Source organism: Eubalaena glacialis, chromosome 7 (genome assembly GCF_028564815.1).
Source record: "Eubalaena glacialis isolate mEubGla1 chromosome 7, mEubGla1.1.hap2.+ XY, whole genome shotgun sequence".
In the NCBI taxonomy this organism is placed as follows: domain Eukaryota; kingdom Metazoa; phylum Chordata; class Mammalia; order Artiodactyla; family Balaenidae; genus Eubalaena; species Eubalaena glacialis.
Genome location: NC_083722.1, coordinates 40,333,731 through 40,349,601, shown reverse-complemented (window position 1 = coordinate 40,349,601; position 15,871 = coordinate 40,333,731).

Here is a 15,871-nt window from a genome sequence, read left to right as displayed (position 1 = left end):
TTCTTTTTTCTTTCTTTCTTTTCTTTTCTCTTTCTTTTTTTTTCCTCCTGACTTCTTTTCATAGGAAATGGTATTTCAAGACCACATTTTGGGCTCTAGTGATGCTCATTACTGTTGGGTTGATCACTGTGTCTAGCTTTCTGGCGGACAGAACTAGGAAATGTATACAGTTCCTTGTGAGCTCATCTGATATGAGGAAGAAAAGGGGTGTTGGAGCTGAGAGGCAATAAATTCATCACTGGCACATCCACTTTTTTCTGGCTCTTCTCTTTCATTTTTGTTGTCCCTATTCTGTAGCTCAATTTTATTCCACAAGCAGCAGTTTCTCTCCAGTGTGGGGTTCTGTCCTCACAGGGCAGGGAGCCCTGGGGCTGTTTCAGAAGTTTATAGCACCTCGACCGCTCAGCCCCTTCAAGCCCCTTGCTCTGAGCCACACTCCAGTGTCAGCTGCTCTTCTCAAACTGGCCACGGTGCTTTACCAGGAATATCTGTTGCTTATTTTGGGGTTCTCCTGTTTCCAGGTCACCAGATGCTGCACCATCCCCCCTTGCTTCCTTCTGCTTCTTCCCCCACAGATGCAAGTCTTGTAGCTGTCCCTGCTTTGTCCTCACCCTTGTATTTTAAGATTCATGGAGATAGCTTGTCACCCATTTTGTTGTGAACCTTGTCTGTGGTTTTTGGTCACAGCTAGGGTCACTCCCTCAGCTGATGGCTGGGGCTAGGCTGGAAGGTCCAGCAGGCCTCACTTGGCACTTCCTCCACGTGGCCTCTCTTTCCCCAGGTGGTGGCTGGGCATTCAGTCATCTAAGCTTCTTTAAAGCATGGTGGTGGCTTCCCAGAGAGAGAGCACAGAAGCAGAAGCCGCTAGGTATCCGGTTGATCAAAGCAAGTCACAAGACCCGCCCAAATTCCAGGGGAGGAGACAGACCCCACCCCCCGATGGGAGGAGCAGCAGGTGCCGGCCGGGAGGAATGGGTGGGGCCATCTTTGGAGATTCCAACTGTGGCTGGTCTGAACCGGAGCCCAAGCTGATGCCCTTAGGAGACTGGGACCAACGAAGGCCTGCGCCAGCCACTAAGGGGTGGGGCGGGGAGGGAGGGAGGGATGGGTGGCTGCCAGTCCCAGAAGAAAATTCCAGTGTTCAACTCCACAGAACTCCACCCGGTATGGAGTTTCCACCTGGGGCTCTGGGGCACAGGGGGATGGGTGGGGCCCTCCTCCCGCAGGGCCAGCGCTGTGCAAAGGAAAGGAATTAACTTTCAACTTTCCTCTCCACCCCTGTCACTTACAGGCCCTCGAGGGCTGGCAGGACATATGGCCCTGCCAGTGGTAAATCAAGCCGGGAGGCTGGCCAGGGAGAGCCAGATGGAGCAGGAGGAAGACACAGAACCACCCCGTGGCTAACGCTCCCGGGGGGCGTGGCAGCTCTGCGGGCCCGGTTCACCGGCCTTGGAGTATCCAGGCTGGGCTCCCTCCCTCGCCCACGCCGCCTGGGAGACTAGCTCCTTGCGGTCTGCAGGGCCGGGGCAGCTGAAAGGGAAGGAAGATGATTTGACGACGTGTAAGGGCCACTCCAGCAGTCACGATTCTGTTCCTACCTCGCTGCTCCTACGCGCGTGGGGCTGAGCCTACTGGCTGAGTGTGGAGACAAGTCCGCCTGGAGCCCTGAAATTGTGATGGACGAAAGGCAGGGCATTTTCCTCTCTGATGCCTCAGCGTTTTTCTGCGGCTGGCTGGGAGCGCCGGCAAGGCTGAGGCCATATGGCAGTTCCACGTCCTCAGCAAGAGAAGTGGATTTTAGCAGATTGGAGAGCCGTTCCAGCTGTCTTTCTGTGCCTTCAAGGTGAAGATTTGACTTTCTGCCTCCGGGCAGGTTCCACAGGCTATGCCTTTCATCCTTAAGAAGCAGAAACAGGGAGTTCCGCCTGCCAGAACTCCCCAGATATCCTTGACGGCAGGCTCTTGTTGTCGGGAGGATCAGAGGCGGCAAAGATGGGCGCGGATGAGCACCCTGAACTGTGAGAGCTCCGTGCTCCCTGCTCACTTTGTGGGGCTTGTTCCCCCCAAACTCGGTGTCATTGAGTTGTTTTGAACTGGGAAACACCTTACAGCTCTGTTTCTAGCTAGCCCAGGTGCCATCAGGGAATCACGTGGGGAGCTTTACAAAATGTCAGCTTCCAAATCAAAACCACCATGAGATACCACTTGACACCGGTTAGGACGGTTACTATTTAAAAAAACAACAGAAAACAACGAGTGTGGGTGAGGGTGTGGAGAAATGGGAACCCTGGTGCACTATTGGTGGTGATGTAAAATGGGGCAGCCACTATGGAAAACAGTATGGAGGTTCCTCCAAAAAAAATTTTTTTTTAAAATAAATTTTATTTATTTATTTATTTATTTTTGGCTGTGTTGGGTGTTCGTTGCTGCGCGCGGGCTTTCTCTAGTTGCGGCGAGGGGGGGCTACTCTTCGTTGCAGTGCGCGGGCTTCTCATTGCGGTGGCTTCTCTCGTTGTGGAGCACCGGCTCTAGGCGTGCGGGCTTCAGTAGTTGCGGCACGCGGGCTCAGTAGTTGTGGCTCACGGGATCTAGAGCACAAGCTCAGTAGTTGTGGCGCACTGGCTTAGTTGCTTCGCGGCATGTGGGATCTTCCCGGACCAGGGATCGAACACGTGTCCCCTGCATTGGCAGGCGGATTCTCAACCACTGCGCCACCAGGGAAGCCCCCTCAAAATATTAAAAATAGAATTACCCTATGATCCAGCGATCCCACTTCTGGGTATATACCGCAAAGAATTGAAAGCAGGGTCTCAAAGAGACGTTTGTACACCCATGTTCATTGCAGCACTGTTCACAATAGCCAAGAGGTGGAAGCAACCCACATGTCCATCAGTGGATGAAAGGATAAAGAGAAGGTGGTATGTATGTATGTATGTGATGGAGTATCATGCAGCCTTAAAAAGGAAATTCTGTCACATGGTACAACATAGATGAACCGCAAGGACATTATGCTAAGCAAAATAAACCAGTCACAAAAGGACAAATACTGTATGATTCCACTCATATGAAGTACCTGAAGTAGTCAAAATTATAGGAACAGAAAATAGAATGGTGGTTGCCAAGGGCTGGGGGAGAGGAGAAGGGGAATTAGCGTTTAATGGGTATAGAGTTTCAGTTTTTTTTTTTTTTTTTAAGAGTTTCAGTTTTGCAAGATGAAAAAGTTCTCGAGATCTATTGCACAACAATGTAAATATACTTAACACGACTGAACTGTACACTAAAAACTAGTTAAGATGGTAAATTTAATGTTACGTGTGTGTGTTTTTACCACAACTTTTTTAAAAAAGGGAACTCATTTACATTTGGAAATGCAAACATTAAAAAGAAAAAAAAAAAAGGCAAATTCCTGGGCTTTGCCAGACCTCTAGAATCATAATCCCTACAGAAGAGGTTCAGGAAGCTGCTTTTTAAACAAGTCCTCAAGTAATTCTTAAGCCCAGTAATATTTCTTGTCTTAGATGTCGTGCTTAAGAAAACAGGCCCTAGGGCTTCCCTGGTGGTGCAGTGCTTAAGAATCCACTTGCTAATTCAGGGGACACCGGTTCAAGCCCTGGTCCGGGAAGATCCCATACGCCGAGGAGCAACTAAGCGCGTGAGCCACAACTACTGAGCCTGCGCTCTGGAGGCTGCGAGCCACAGCTACTGAGCCTGCACACCTAGAGCCATGCTCTGCAACAGGCGAAGCCACCACAGTAAGAAGCCAGCACACTGCAACAAAGAGTAGCCCCTGCTCGCCGCAACTGGAGAAAGCCTGCGCACAGCAACTAAGACCCAACGCAGCTAAAAATAATTAATTAATTGAAAAAAAAAGAAAAGAAAACAGACCCTGAAATCAAACTGTTGGGCAACTAAAGCAACCCTAGAAAAACAACCCTAGAAAACTGTGCCTTAGTTTTCTCATCTGCATAATGGGACTCACAGATAGGAGTGTTGTAAGGATTAAATTAGTTAATAATCACAAAGCATTTGATCCATGCATATATCATGATTATCAAAAATCGAGCGCCTCCTTTTGCCCGAAGGGAACTGAGGCCCAGAGTGGGGAGATGCCTGGTCTAAGCTCACCCCCCAATGGGGCACCAGAGCCAAGAGGAGGACCCGGCTCCCAGGCCACAGTCACATGTGCCTCAGTCCCTGGGGTCCAGGCCCAGGGACCTGGGGTCCGCAGCTCCTTCCTTGACTTGATGCATTGCAGGTGGGGCAAAGGGGACAAAGCGGGGTGAGGGGAACTGATGGGGCTCAGCGCCTCTATGTCCTGCCCAGCCTCCCTCCCCTTACGGCCACTGCAGATTCAGCTGTCTGCGACAGGAACCCAGAGGCAGAGACGAGTGAAAGAAGGGAGAGGGACTCTTTTCTGCAGGAAGTGCCACACTCTCCTTCCCAGTACAGATCCCAAGTTTCCAGGAGAAAAATCCTTCCCTTCAGGAGGTGGAGGTGCCTACTCGAATAGCAGAGCAATTTTATGGAGCATCGACTCTGCCCTCACAGTATTGCTAGTCCTTCTGACAACACAGCAAAGTGAGCTGAGCTGTTCGCTCCATTTTTCAGATGGGAAAGCTGAGCCCTGGGGGATCAGCCTGGGCCCAGGCTCACTCTCACACAGCCAGCATGTGGCAGGGCCAGGGTGAGGGCTTAGGACCACCTGGGCCCAAGGCTGTGCAGGCTTCTCCTGGACAGGCCAGGGGGCCTCAAAGAGGTAAGAAAAGGGGCTTCATGATAAACAGATTAATCCCTGTTAAGAGCCCAATAGTGTTTTTTACAGAAATAGAAAAGCTCATCATAAAATTCATATGGAATCTCAAGTGACTCCGAATAGACAAAACAACATTGAAAAAGGTCAGAGTTGGAGATCTCACACTTCCTGATTTCAAAACATACTATGAAGTAACAGTAATCAAGATGGTATGGTACTTGTATAAAGACAGACATAGAGACAAATGGAGCAGAATAGAGAGCCCAGAAGTAAACACTTGTGGATATGGCCAAATGATTTCCGACAGGGGTACCAAGACTATGCAATAGGGAAAGGACAGTCTCTTTAACAAATGGCATTGGGAAAACTGGATATCCACACACCAAGGAATGAAGTTGGACCCCTACCTAACACCATGTACAAAAATTAACTCAAAATGCATCAAAGACCTAAACATAAGAGCTAAAACTAGAAAACTCTTAGAAGAAAACGCAGGGGAAAATCTTCATGACATTGGATTTGGCAATAATTTCTTGGATATGACACCAAAAGCACAGGCGATAGAAGAAAAAATAGATAAATTGGACTGCATCAAAATTAAAAACTTTTGGGAATTTCCTGATGGTCCAGTGGTTAGGACTCGGCAATTCCACTGCTTGGGGCCCGGGTTCAATCCCTGGTCAGGGAACTGAGATCCCACAAGCCACGCGGCACAGCCAAAAAAAAAAAAAATTTAAAAACTTTTGTGCATCAAAGGACAAGAGAGTAGGGGAGGGAGGGGCAATATTCGGGGAGGGGATTAAGAGGTACAAACTATTAGGTGTAAAATATGCTACAAGGATATATCATACAACATGGGGAATATAGCCAATATTTTATAATAACTATAAATGGAGTATAACCTTTAAAAATTGTGAATCATTATATTGTATACCTGTAACATGTAATATTACTGTACAAGAAATATACTTCAATAAAAAATTTTTAAACATTTTTTATTTAAAAAAGTAGGGGAAAAATATAACTGGTTTTTGCCATTTTTAACTGATATAATTCACATAATAAATTATACGAGATAATTCACATAACATAAAATGCACCATTTTAAAGCATATAATTCAGTAGCATTTAGCATATTCAGAATGTTGTGCAACCATCACTACTGCCGAATTCCAGAGCATTTCCATCACCCCAAAAAGAAATCCCGTACCCTTTAGCAGTTATTCCCTCTTCACCCCTCTCCTCATCCCCTGGCAACCACTGATCTACTTTGTCTCTATGAATTTGTCAACTGACCTCATTTTTTTAATATAAAATTTTAATCAGATTTATTTCCATTGTCAATTTTCATTGAGAAAATATTGTCCAGAGTAAATGGTATTAACACAAGATCATTTTTTGAGCAATTTTCTATGGCACGCAGTAAAAAATTTTCCATTTTGATTTTTAGCACGCTGAGATTATTGTCATTGGGATCCATTCTTTTCTAATCATTTAAAAAATTCCATATGATGTATTGCCTTTTTTTTTTTTTTCCTGGGGGAGAGTACATATTAAGTTCCACTGTTTAGAGGTCTTGCAATTGTGAGTTTTCTTTGTGGTTGTATTTCAACTAAGTGTAATTTCCCCGATCAAATTTTGCAGATGTGAATTTTGTCAAGTTTTGATGTACTGATGATTTCTCAGAACATTCACTGACCTCCCTTACAAAGAATATGCCATCTCGAACTCTTGAACTCCTGCTATTCTTCATAGCACTATCACCACCTGACATTATTTTATATTTATTTGTGTATATGCTTATCATCTATCTTCCTACCAGATTGTGAGTTCCATGAAGGTGGGAATTTTGACTGTCTTATTCATGACTGTGTTCCCATCACCCAGAACAGTGCATGGGTCACAGTAGGCCCTCAATAGATGGAATGAAGGAAAAAATGAAGTATGGCTTGGATAGAACGCTACCAATCTGTATTTGTGTCTTAGTTAGTCTATGAGTAAAATAACAAGGAACTTTATTAGACAGAGAGAGAAATGATGCAGGATGGAGAAGGGTCCAGGGCCCACATGATGGGGCCAAACCATCCCACTCCACACTGAGGATGGGCCAAGTCCCAAGGAGCTTCCAATATTCCCAGGGAGACAGATAACCAACAGAGCAGCCTCCGCTCCACTGGTTGACTTACTGATGCGATAAAGTGGTGACGTATGGCTTAGGGGCAGCAGGGCACATGGTCAGCAAGACCGGAGATGGTGTGATGGTGCCACCAGACTATCAGGGCAAAAGGAGAGACAAGGGGTTGGAGCTCGGACAACACTTGAGCCGTCATCTCATGATGGCTGCCGTTGCTGGAGGCTGTCACCAAGGAGCCTGCCAGGGGCTCTGCCCTCTCTTCCTCATCACTTCTGCCACATTCTATTGTTCAAAGTAGTCACTGGGCACCCAGAATGAAGGCAGGTGGAGAAACAGACCCCACCACTTGGATGAGCACGCGGATGGGAGCTATTGTTGGGGACAGCTTGGGAAAATACACTCAGTCACAGCCAAGATAAGTAAAGGTTTCCCACTTTGCAGGCCACTCGACTCTTCAAAGGGCTTTCGTGCCCATGCTCATCACATACCTGTGAGGGGCGTGGACTGGCTGTGCATGTGAGACAGTACAGCAGTGTGGGGCCAGACCAAGCGCCACTGCTTCCTTCCTGCATGACCTGGGCAAGCTATTCCACCTCTCTGTGCCCCAGTTTCCTCATCTGTAAAATGGGAGGATGATAATAACGACTTCCTCATAGCTTTGTTGGAGTACTAAGTGAGACATTGGCTATGGCGCACTTGGAATAGGGTCGAGGATAGAGCAAGACCATGTGAACGGTGTTTATCATTACCCTCCTCTTGTATTCATTTTTATCTTTAAAATGTACAATTGAAAATTTTTGAATAGGTGATACATTCAAACGGTTCAAACATCAAAAAGGAATATGAGGATCCACAGAGCAGAGTCTCCCTGCCCTGCATCCAGCCACCCAATTCTCTTCTGGGAAGGTGACCACTCTTTCCAGGTCCTTGTGTCCTGCCAGAAACACCCTCTGCATTTACAAGCAAATATGGATATATATTCTTCCACCATCACTTTGAACATATATATAGGCATGTAGTGACTATACTCACAGCTTTGCACCTTGCTTTTTCCTGTTGAAGCAGATATTTGGTGACTGTTTCATACCAGAATGTTAAGGACTGCCTCATTCTTTTTTTTTTTTAATCACTACCTAACATTATATTTTCATCTATTTGTAGTTATTTTTTGAATTTTTGAATTTTATTTTATTTATTTATTTAATACAGCAGGTTCTTATTAGTTATCCATTTTATACATATTAGTGTATATATGTCAATCCCAATCTCCCATTTCATCACACCACCCCCCCACCACACCCCCGCTGCTTTCCCCCCTTGGTGTCCATACGGTTGTTCTCTACATCTGTGTCTCTATTTCTGCCCTGCAAACCAGTTCACCATTTTTCCAGGTTCCACATATATGCGTTAATATACGATATTTGTTTTTCTCTTTCTGACTTACTTCACTCTGTATGACAGTCTCTAGATCCATCCACATCTCTACAAATGACCCAATTTCGTTCCTTTTATGGCTGAGTAATATTCCATTTTGTATATGTACCACATCTTCTTTATCCGTTCGTCTGTCGATGGGCATTTAGGTTGCTTCCATGACCTGGCTATTGTAAATAGTGCTGCAATGAACATTGGGGTGCATGTGTCTTTTTGAATTATGGTTTTCTCTGGGTATATGCCCAGTAGTGGGATTGCTGGGTCATGTGGTAATTCTATTTTTAGTTTTTTAAGGAACCTCCATACTGTTCTCCATAGTGGCTGTATCAATTTACATTCCCACCAACAGGGCAAGAGGGTTCCCTTTTCTCCACACCTTCTCCAGCATTTGTTGTTTGTAGATTTTCTGATGATGGCCATTCTAACTGGTGTGAGGTGATACCTCATTGTAGTTTTGATTTGCATTTCTCTAATAATTAGTGATGTCGATCAGCTTTTCATGTGCTTCTTGGCCATCTGTATGTCTTCTTTGGAGAAATGTCTATTTAGGTCTTCTGCCCATTTTTGGATTGGGTTGTTTGTCTTTTTAATATTGAGCTGCATGAGCTGTTTATATATTTTGGAGATTAATCCTTTGTCCGTTGATTCGTTTGCAAATATTTTCTCCCATTCTGAGGGTTGTCTCTTCGTCTTGTTTGTAGTTTCCTTTGTTCTGCAAAAGCTTTTAAGTTTCAGTAGGTCCCATTTGTTTATTTTTGTTTTTACTTCCATTACTCTAGGAGGTGGATCAAAAAAGATCTTGCTGTGATTTACGTCAAAGAGTGTTCTTCCTATGTTTTCCTCTAAGAATTTTATAGTGTCCAGTCTTACATTTAGGTCTCTAATCCATTTTGAGTTTATTTTTGTGTATCATGTTAGGGAGTGTTCTAATTTCATTCTTTTACATGTAGCTGTCCAGTTTTCCCAGCACCACTTATTGAAGAGACTGTCTTTTATCCATTGTATATCCTTGCCTCCTTTGTCATAGATTAGTTGACCATAGGTGCGTGGGTTTATTTCTGGGCTTTCTATCCGGTTCCATTGATCTATATTTCTGTTTTTGTGCTGGTACTATATTGTCTTGATTACTGTAGCTTTGTAGTATAGTCTGAAGTCAGGGAGTCTGATTTCTCCAGCTCCGTTTTTTCCCCTCAAGACTGCTTTGGCTCTTTGGGGTCTTTTGTGTCTCCATACAAATTTTAAGATTTTTTGTTCTAGTTCTGTAAAAAATGCCATTGGTAATTTGATAGGGATTGCATTGAATCTGTAGATTACTTTGGGTAGTATAGTCATTTTCACAATGTTGATTCTTCCAGTACAAGAACATGGTATATCTCTCCATCTGTTTGTATCATCTTTAATTTCTTCCATTAGTGTCTTATAGTTTTCTGCATACAGGTCTTTTGTCTCCTTAGGTAGGTTTATTCCTAGGTATTTTATTCTTTTTGTTGCAATGGTAAATGGGAGTGTTTCCTTAACTTCTCTTTCAGATTTTTCATCATTAGTGTACAGGAGTGCAAGAGATTTCTGTGCATTAATTTTGTATCCTGCTACTTTACCAAATTCAATGATTAGCTCTAGTAGTTTTCTGGTAGCATCTTTAGGATTCTCTATGTATAATATCACGTCATCTGCAAAGAGTGACAGTTTTACTTCTTCTTTTCCAATTTGTATTCCTTTTATTTCTTTTTCTTCTATGATTGCCATGGCTAGGACTTCCAAAACTCTGTTGAATAATAGTGGTGAGAGTGGACATCTTTGTCCACTGAAGAATGCTTTCAGTTTTTCACCATTGAGAATGATGTTTGCTGTGGGTTTGTCATATATGGCTTTTATTATTTTGAGGTAGGTTCCCTCTATGCTCACTTTCTGGAGAGTTTTTATCATAAATGGGTGTTGAATTTTGTCAGAAGCCTTTTCTGCATCACTTTTTTGCCCCATTCTTTTTTTTTTTAATTAATAATTAATTAATTTATTTATTTTTGGCTGCATTGGGTCTTCATTGCTGCTTGCGAGCTTTTCTCTAGCTATGCCGAGTGGGGCCACTCCCTGCTGCAGTGCACGGGCCTCTCATTGCGGTGGCTTCTCTTGTTGCAGAGCACAGGCTCTAGGCACGCGGGCTTCAGTAGTTGTGGCATGCGGGCTTCAGTAGTTGTGGCGTACGGGCTTAGTTGCTCTGCGGCATGTGAAATCCTCCTGGACCAGGGTTCGAACTTGTGTCCCCTGCATTGGCAGGCGGATTCTTAACCACTTCCCTGTGCCACCAGGGAAGTCCTCATTCTTTTTTATCAGCTGCATAATATTCCACTGCATGGCTGCACCATGACGTGTCTAAGAAACCGGCCATGGGGGGACTCCGGTGGTTTGCAGTCTTCACTCTAACACACTATGCCATGATGCATCCCCATTGTGTTGGTGAGGAAACTGAGATCTGAGAGGCACAGTGTCCCACCCCAGGCCACATGGTGAGTTGGTGGCAGAACCAGGATCAGATGGCAGTGCCCGGCCCTACACCCCATGATGTATTCCCATCTCATCTGGGTTTGGGCCTCCTGATTCTGGGACAGGGAGGAGCTGGCATGAAAAGGGATGGGGGCCAGAGGGTGAGGGTGTTGAGAAGGCAAATGTACCAGAGCTGTTGTTTTCTTCTCCTTGGTCTAACACTTGGCTGCATGAGGAAGGAGAAACAGGAGGAAGGAAGACCCCAGGCTCTCAGACTGAAAAGAAGCAAAGCAGAGACCATGGGCTGGAGGAGTGCTTTGCAGAAGTGAGCCTCGTGGCAGTGCTTTTGATTGACCTCATTTTCTCCTTCAGGTGAGGTTTGCTTTGGAGGAAGTAGAAGCTGAAACACTGCCCCTGATTGGAGAGGAACTCAGCCCTACAATTGAGGAGGCCCAGGATCGAGACCCAGGACAGCCACTGACTCATGGGATCTAGTCACCCAGACTCTCTGGGCCTGGAAGTGGGGGCTTTTACCCAATGGGCCTCTCCTGTCACATGATCCAGGTTCTGGAGCCACCAGGGATAGGTTCCAATGCCAACGCAATCGAGCTTCCTTGACAAGTCTCATTTCCTCATCAAAAAAAGTAGGAGTGAAAGTAATGCTGGGTGCGGTAAGAGTCCAATGGGACAATGTATATGGAAGCCCTTGGAAAAACTAAAAATCAACACATCATACAGATTCCCTTCCCCCCCAGGTATTAATTCTGAAGCTGATATTACAAATGCTGAACTCTGCTCACAACCACGTCTTCAGTATAAAAGATTATTATGAGCAAACCACACCTCTTTGTTGTTCAGGACACAGAAACTAAAAACCAAAGCACAAACACAAATAGAAAATCTATGTTGAACTCGGCACCCAGCATCTGCTTAGGTATTCTGCCTGCATTTAAGGTGTAATGCCACTAGGTGGCGATAGTGTGCAGGCCCTGAAGTCTCTTCCAGAGCAGATTCCCTAAGGATCATCTCAAAGGTCCTTCCTTTTTATACTTTGAGCAGCTTCACCAAAGGCCCCGCTGAGCCTCAGTTTCCTCATCTTTAAAATGGGGATAATAGTACTAAGATCATGTAAAATCCTCCTGTGCATAGCAAGACGCTCAGTAAATGTCTGCTTCTTTGCTAGCTGAGTGATTATGAGCCTGGCTTTTGGAACCAGAATGCCTGGGTTTGAATCCCAGCTCCACTACTTACCAGCTGTGTGACCTTGGGCAAATTACCTAGCCTCTCTGGGCCTTAGTTTCCTTGTTGGTAAATGGGGCTAGTAATCGTAGTTTATATGTGTAAGGTGCTTACAAGTGCCTGGTCCAAGAAAAATGCTTTGAGTTTGCCATTGTCTATGTATGTGCTGGGGTGAACCCTCTCTCAAGCATAGTCTGGGTCCTAACCCTGGGCACCTCCTAAGATTCAGTGCCTTGTCAAGATCATATGTCTTCAGGGCTTTTTTAACCCCCCTGGCATCAGTCATGGACAGAGAAAGCCACAATTCCAAGACTCCCAACACCCTGGTCTCCGGATTCAAGGTACAGCTGGCAACAGCCTCTGTCCACCAGGCAGGTGATGGAAACCAATTTGCGAGTGTGAAGCCAGCTGGTGGGAAGACAAGGAGGGGGCCGAAGGGGCTGTGAGGCTCTTTTTAAAAAAAAAAAAAAATTAATTAATTAATTTCTTGGCTGCGTTGGGTCTCCGTCGCTGCGCATGGGCCCCCTCCAGCTGCGAGGAGCGGGGGCCACTCCTTGCGGTGCGCGGGCTTCTCATTGCGGTGGCCTCCCCGCGTTGCGGAGCACAGGCTCCAGGCACGCGGTCCTCAGCAGTTGTGGCTCGCGGGCTCCAGAGCGCAGGCTCAGCAGTTGTGGCGCACGGGCCCAGTTGCTCCGCGGCACGTGGGGAGCCTCCCGGACCAGGGCTCGATCCCATGTGCCCTGCATTGGCAGGCAGATTCTCAACCACTGCGCCACCAGGGAAGCCCTGTGAGGCTCTTTTTAAAGTACTTTTGTCCCTTGGGGGTGTGCTGCTCACCTCTGTGCCTACTGCTGGGAGGCAGCTCAGAAAATGAAACACCCTGGGGCTACTGGGCCAATCACTTTCCCGCTGGTCGGGCCCCACCTCCATGCAGATTTTCGGGGGAGGTAGAGGAATCTGGTGACGACAGCACCTGACCGGAAGTCAGATCTGTTTTTAGCCCAGCTCTGTTACGGATGTGCTGTGTGACCTTGAAAGAGTCACTTTTCCTCTCTGGGCTTCAGTCCTGCTCTGCCAAAATTGGGACACACTCCCTGCCCTTCCTTTCCAACCAGAGATACGGTGAGAATAGAGGAGCTCCTCAAAACGTCACCTCCTCCTTGAAGCCTTTCATATCAGACGGAACAAAAGGGAATTCAAATCCTCCCCACCTCCTACCATGTCTCCCAGGCTAAACATGCGATATTAACCACCAATTCGCTCGCTGATTGATTGATTCCACATGCATGTTCAGTGCTGGTCTGCCCTCCTGTCTACACGTCCTTTCTGTCTTGTCTGCAAAACTCCTCTGAAGTGGGCCGTGCCTGCCTCCTTGCTCTGAATGGCATGGAGAGTCTAGCAGAGGAGGCCTCTGACTGAGGGATGGCTCGGGGCTCCAGGTGAGAAACGAAGGTCCCATGGAATCCCAGATGGATCAGAACTTAATGAGGGCTTCTCTGGTGGTGCAGTGGTTAAGAATCTGCCTGCCAATGCAAGGGACACAGGTTTGAGCCCTGGCCCAGGAAGATCCCACATGCCGCGGAGCAACTAAGCCCGTGCGCCACAACTACTGAGCCTGAGCTCTAGAGCCCGCAAGCCACAACTACTGAGCCCACGTGCCACAACTACTGAAGCCTGCGTGCCTAGAGCCCATGCTTTGCAAGAAGAGAAGCCATGACAATGAGGAGCCAGCGCACCACAACGAAGAGTAGCCCCCGTTCACCGCATCTAGAGAAAGCTGGCGCACAGCAACAAAGACCCAACACAGCCAAAAATAAATAAATAAATAAATAAATAAGTAAATTTATTTTAAAAAAAAGAATTTAATGAGACTGAGAAAAGTAAGTTTTGGGGGAGATCAGAGATGGGAAAAGCACTTTGAAAAGTGAAAAGAGGGGATTCCCTGGTGGTCCAGTGGTTAGGACTCCGGGCTCTCACTGCCGAGGGATGGGGTTCAATCCCTGGTCGGGGAACTAAGATCCTGCAAGCTGTGCAGTGCAGCCAAAAAAAAAAGAAAGAAAAAGTAAAAGAAAAAAAAGTGAAAGTGAAAAGAACTATGGAAATGGGAGAAAGTCTTAGTCTCTGGACAGGGGCACAAAACAATAAGAGAGGGAGATGGGGAGGGGGGTTAGTTTAGCTTTGATGAACGCTAAGTTTTGCAGTCAGAAAATCTAGAAGGAAGCTAGTTTAATTTTAGGAAGCATGGAAGTTCTGTGTCAGTTTCCAAAATAACATTTTATTTTGGATTACACATGGGCAAGGGATCTGTGTGTGTGTGTGTGCTTTCCACTCTCATTTTTTTCAGGGCTTGGGGCTGCTAAGGTCTTAATTCAATGCTAGGCATACCTCAACTTCAAATGGAGTAAGCCCAGCTCTTCTGCTCCATCACCCCCTCTCCCCACCACCTACCCCCTCTCTCTATCATCTGCCTAATCAGGTCTCCCCCTCCAAGACCCACCCCACGATGGCCCCAAACCGGTCCGGCTTCTGTGAACCTCCAGTCTCCAGCCTCTCTGAGTGCTTTGAATTATGACCCCATCACTTGTGAATACCTGTGCCTTTCCTGCTCTTGCTATCCTCCACCAAATGCCCGGCTGCCAAGGGACATTGAGTGTCCCATGTTTTGGACTTCACTGCCTTTTCAAAACTTACCCCTCCTGGGCTCCATTCCATCTACACCAAAGCCCCGGATGACATATGTATAGTAGGGGAGGGGCAGATATTCTAGTCTTTCCATCCTAGATTGCACTTTAAGACCCTCTTGGGGAATTAGCCTCTCACAGAAAGAATGTTCTGTCTGGGACTTCCCTGGTGGTCCAGTGGTTAAGACTCCGCGCTCCCAACGCAAGGGGCACAGGTTCAGGGAACTAAGATCCCACATGCTACACTGTACAGCCAAAAAAAAAAAAAAGTTCTATCTAACAGGGGAATTTCGTAGCACTGGAGGAGACCAAAAGGGAGAAATTTATTATCACTAACATGTAGTTAGTGATAATATAATCGACACCAATAACTGCACAACTGTTAGGTTCCAGGCACTATGCTAGGTGCATTACTTTCTTTATCTAATTCCAACAACCCTATGAGGCAAGTGTAATCATCATCATAATAAAGACAACAAAATTAACTGAGTACTTACATGCTAAGCAGTTCACCTGGATTGTCTTGTATAATACATAACCTGTGAGGTAGGTTCTATTGCTGTTCCATTTTCCAAACGAGGGAACCAAGGCATAGATTAGTTAAGTAAGTTGTCACACAAGCTATTAAAATAAGGGGTCTGAACCTCAGAGAGGTTAAGTAACATGCCCATCTTTACCCAGCAAACAAGCAAAGGAGAAAAGTCTATGTTTTCCCCCCTACATGCTCACCATGCCTCCTCCTGGGGCAATGGAAAATGCCAGGTTGAGGTGACGGCAGCTGGGACCAAGAACTGCTGGGGTGGAGATAGGGGTGGGACTTCGTCAGCTCCAGACATCTGCATACCGCTGACACAGAGGGTGTCCAGAAATGCTCCAGGACCCCAGCTCCAGCCACCTGCCAAAAGTCCCTGGCTTTGCTGGCCTCTCCAGTAATCCTTCCCTGCCTCCTGCCCATCTGGCTCATTAGAATCACAGCTATTGTTCAGCACCCCATTGGAATGCTGCCTCCTCCAGGAAGCCTCCTGGATGGCTTTAACCCAGAGCCATCTGACCTTCTCCGGAACATTGTCCACTCACTTGGCTGTCCTCTTCATCCTTGGGGTAGGTGCTGCCATCTGGCCTCCCCCACCAGGTACTCAGTTCCTTTAG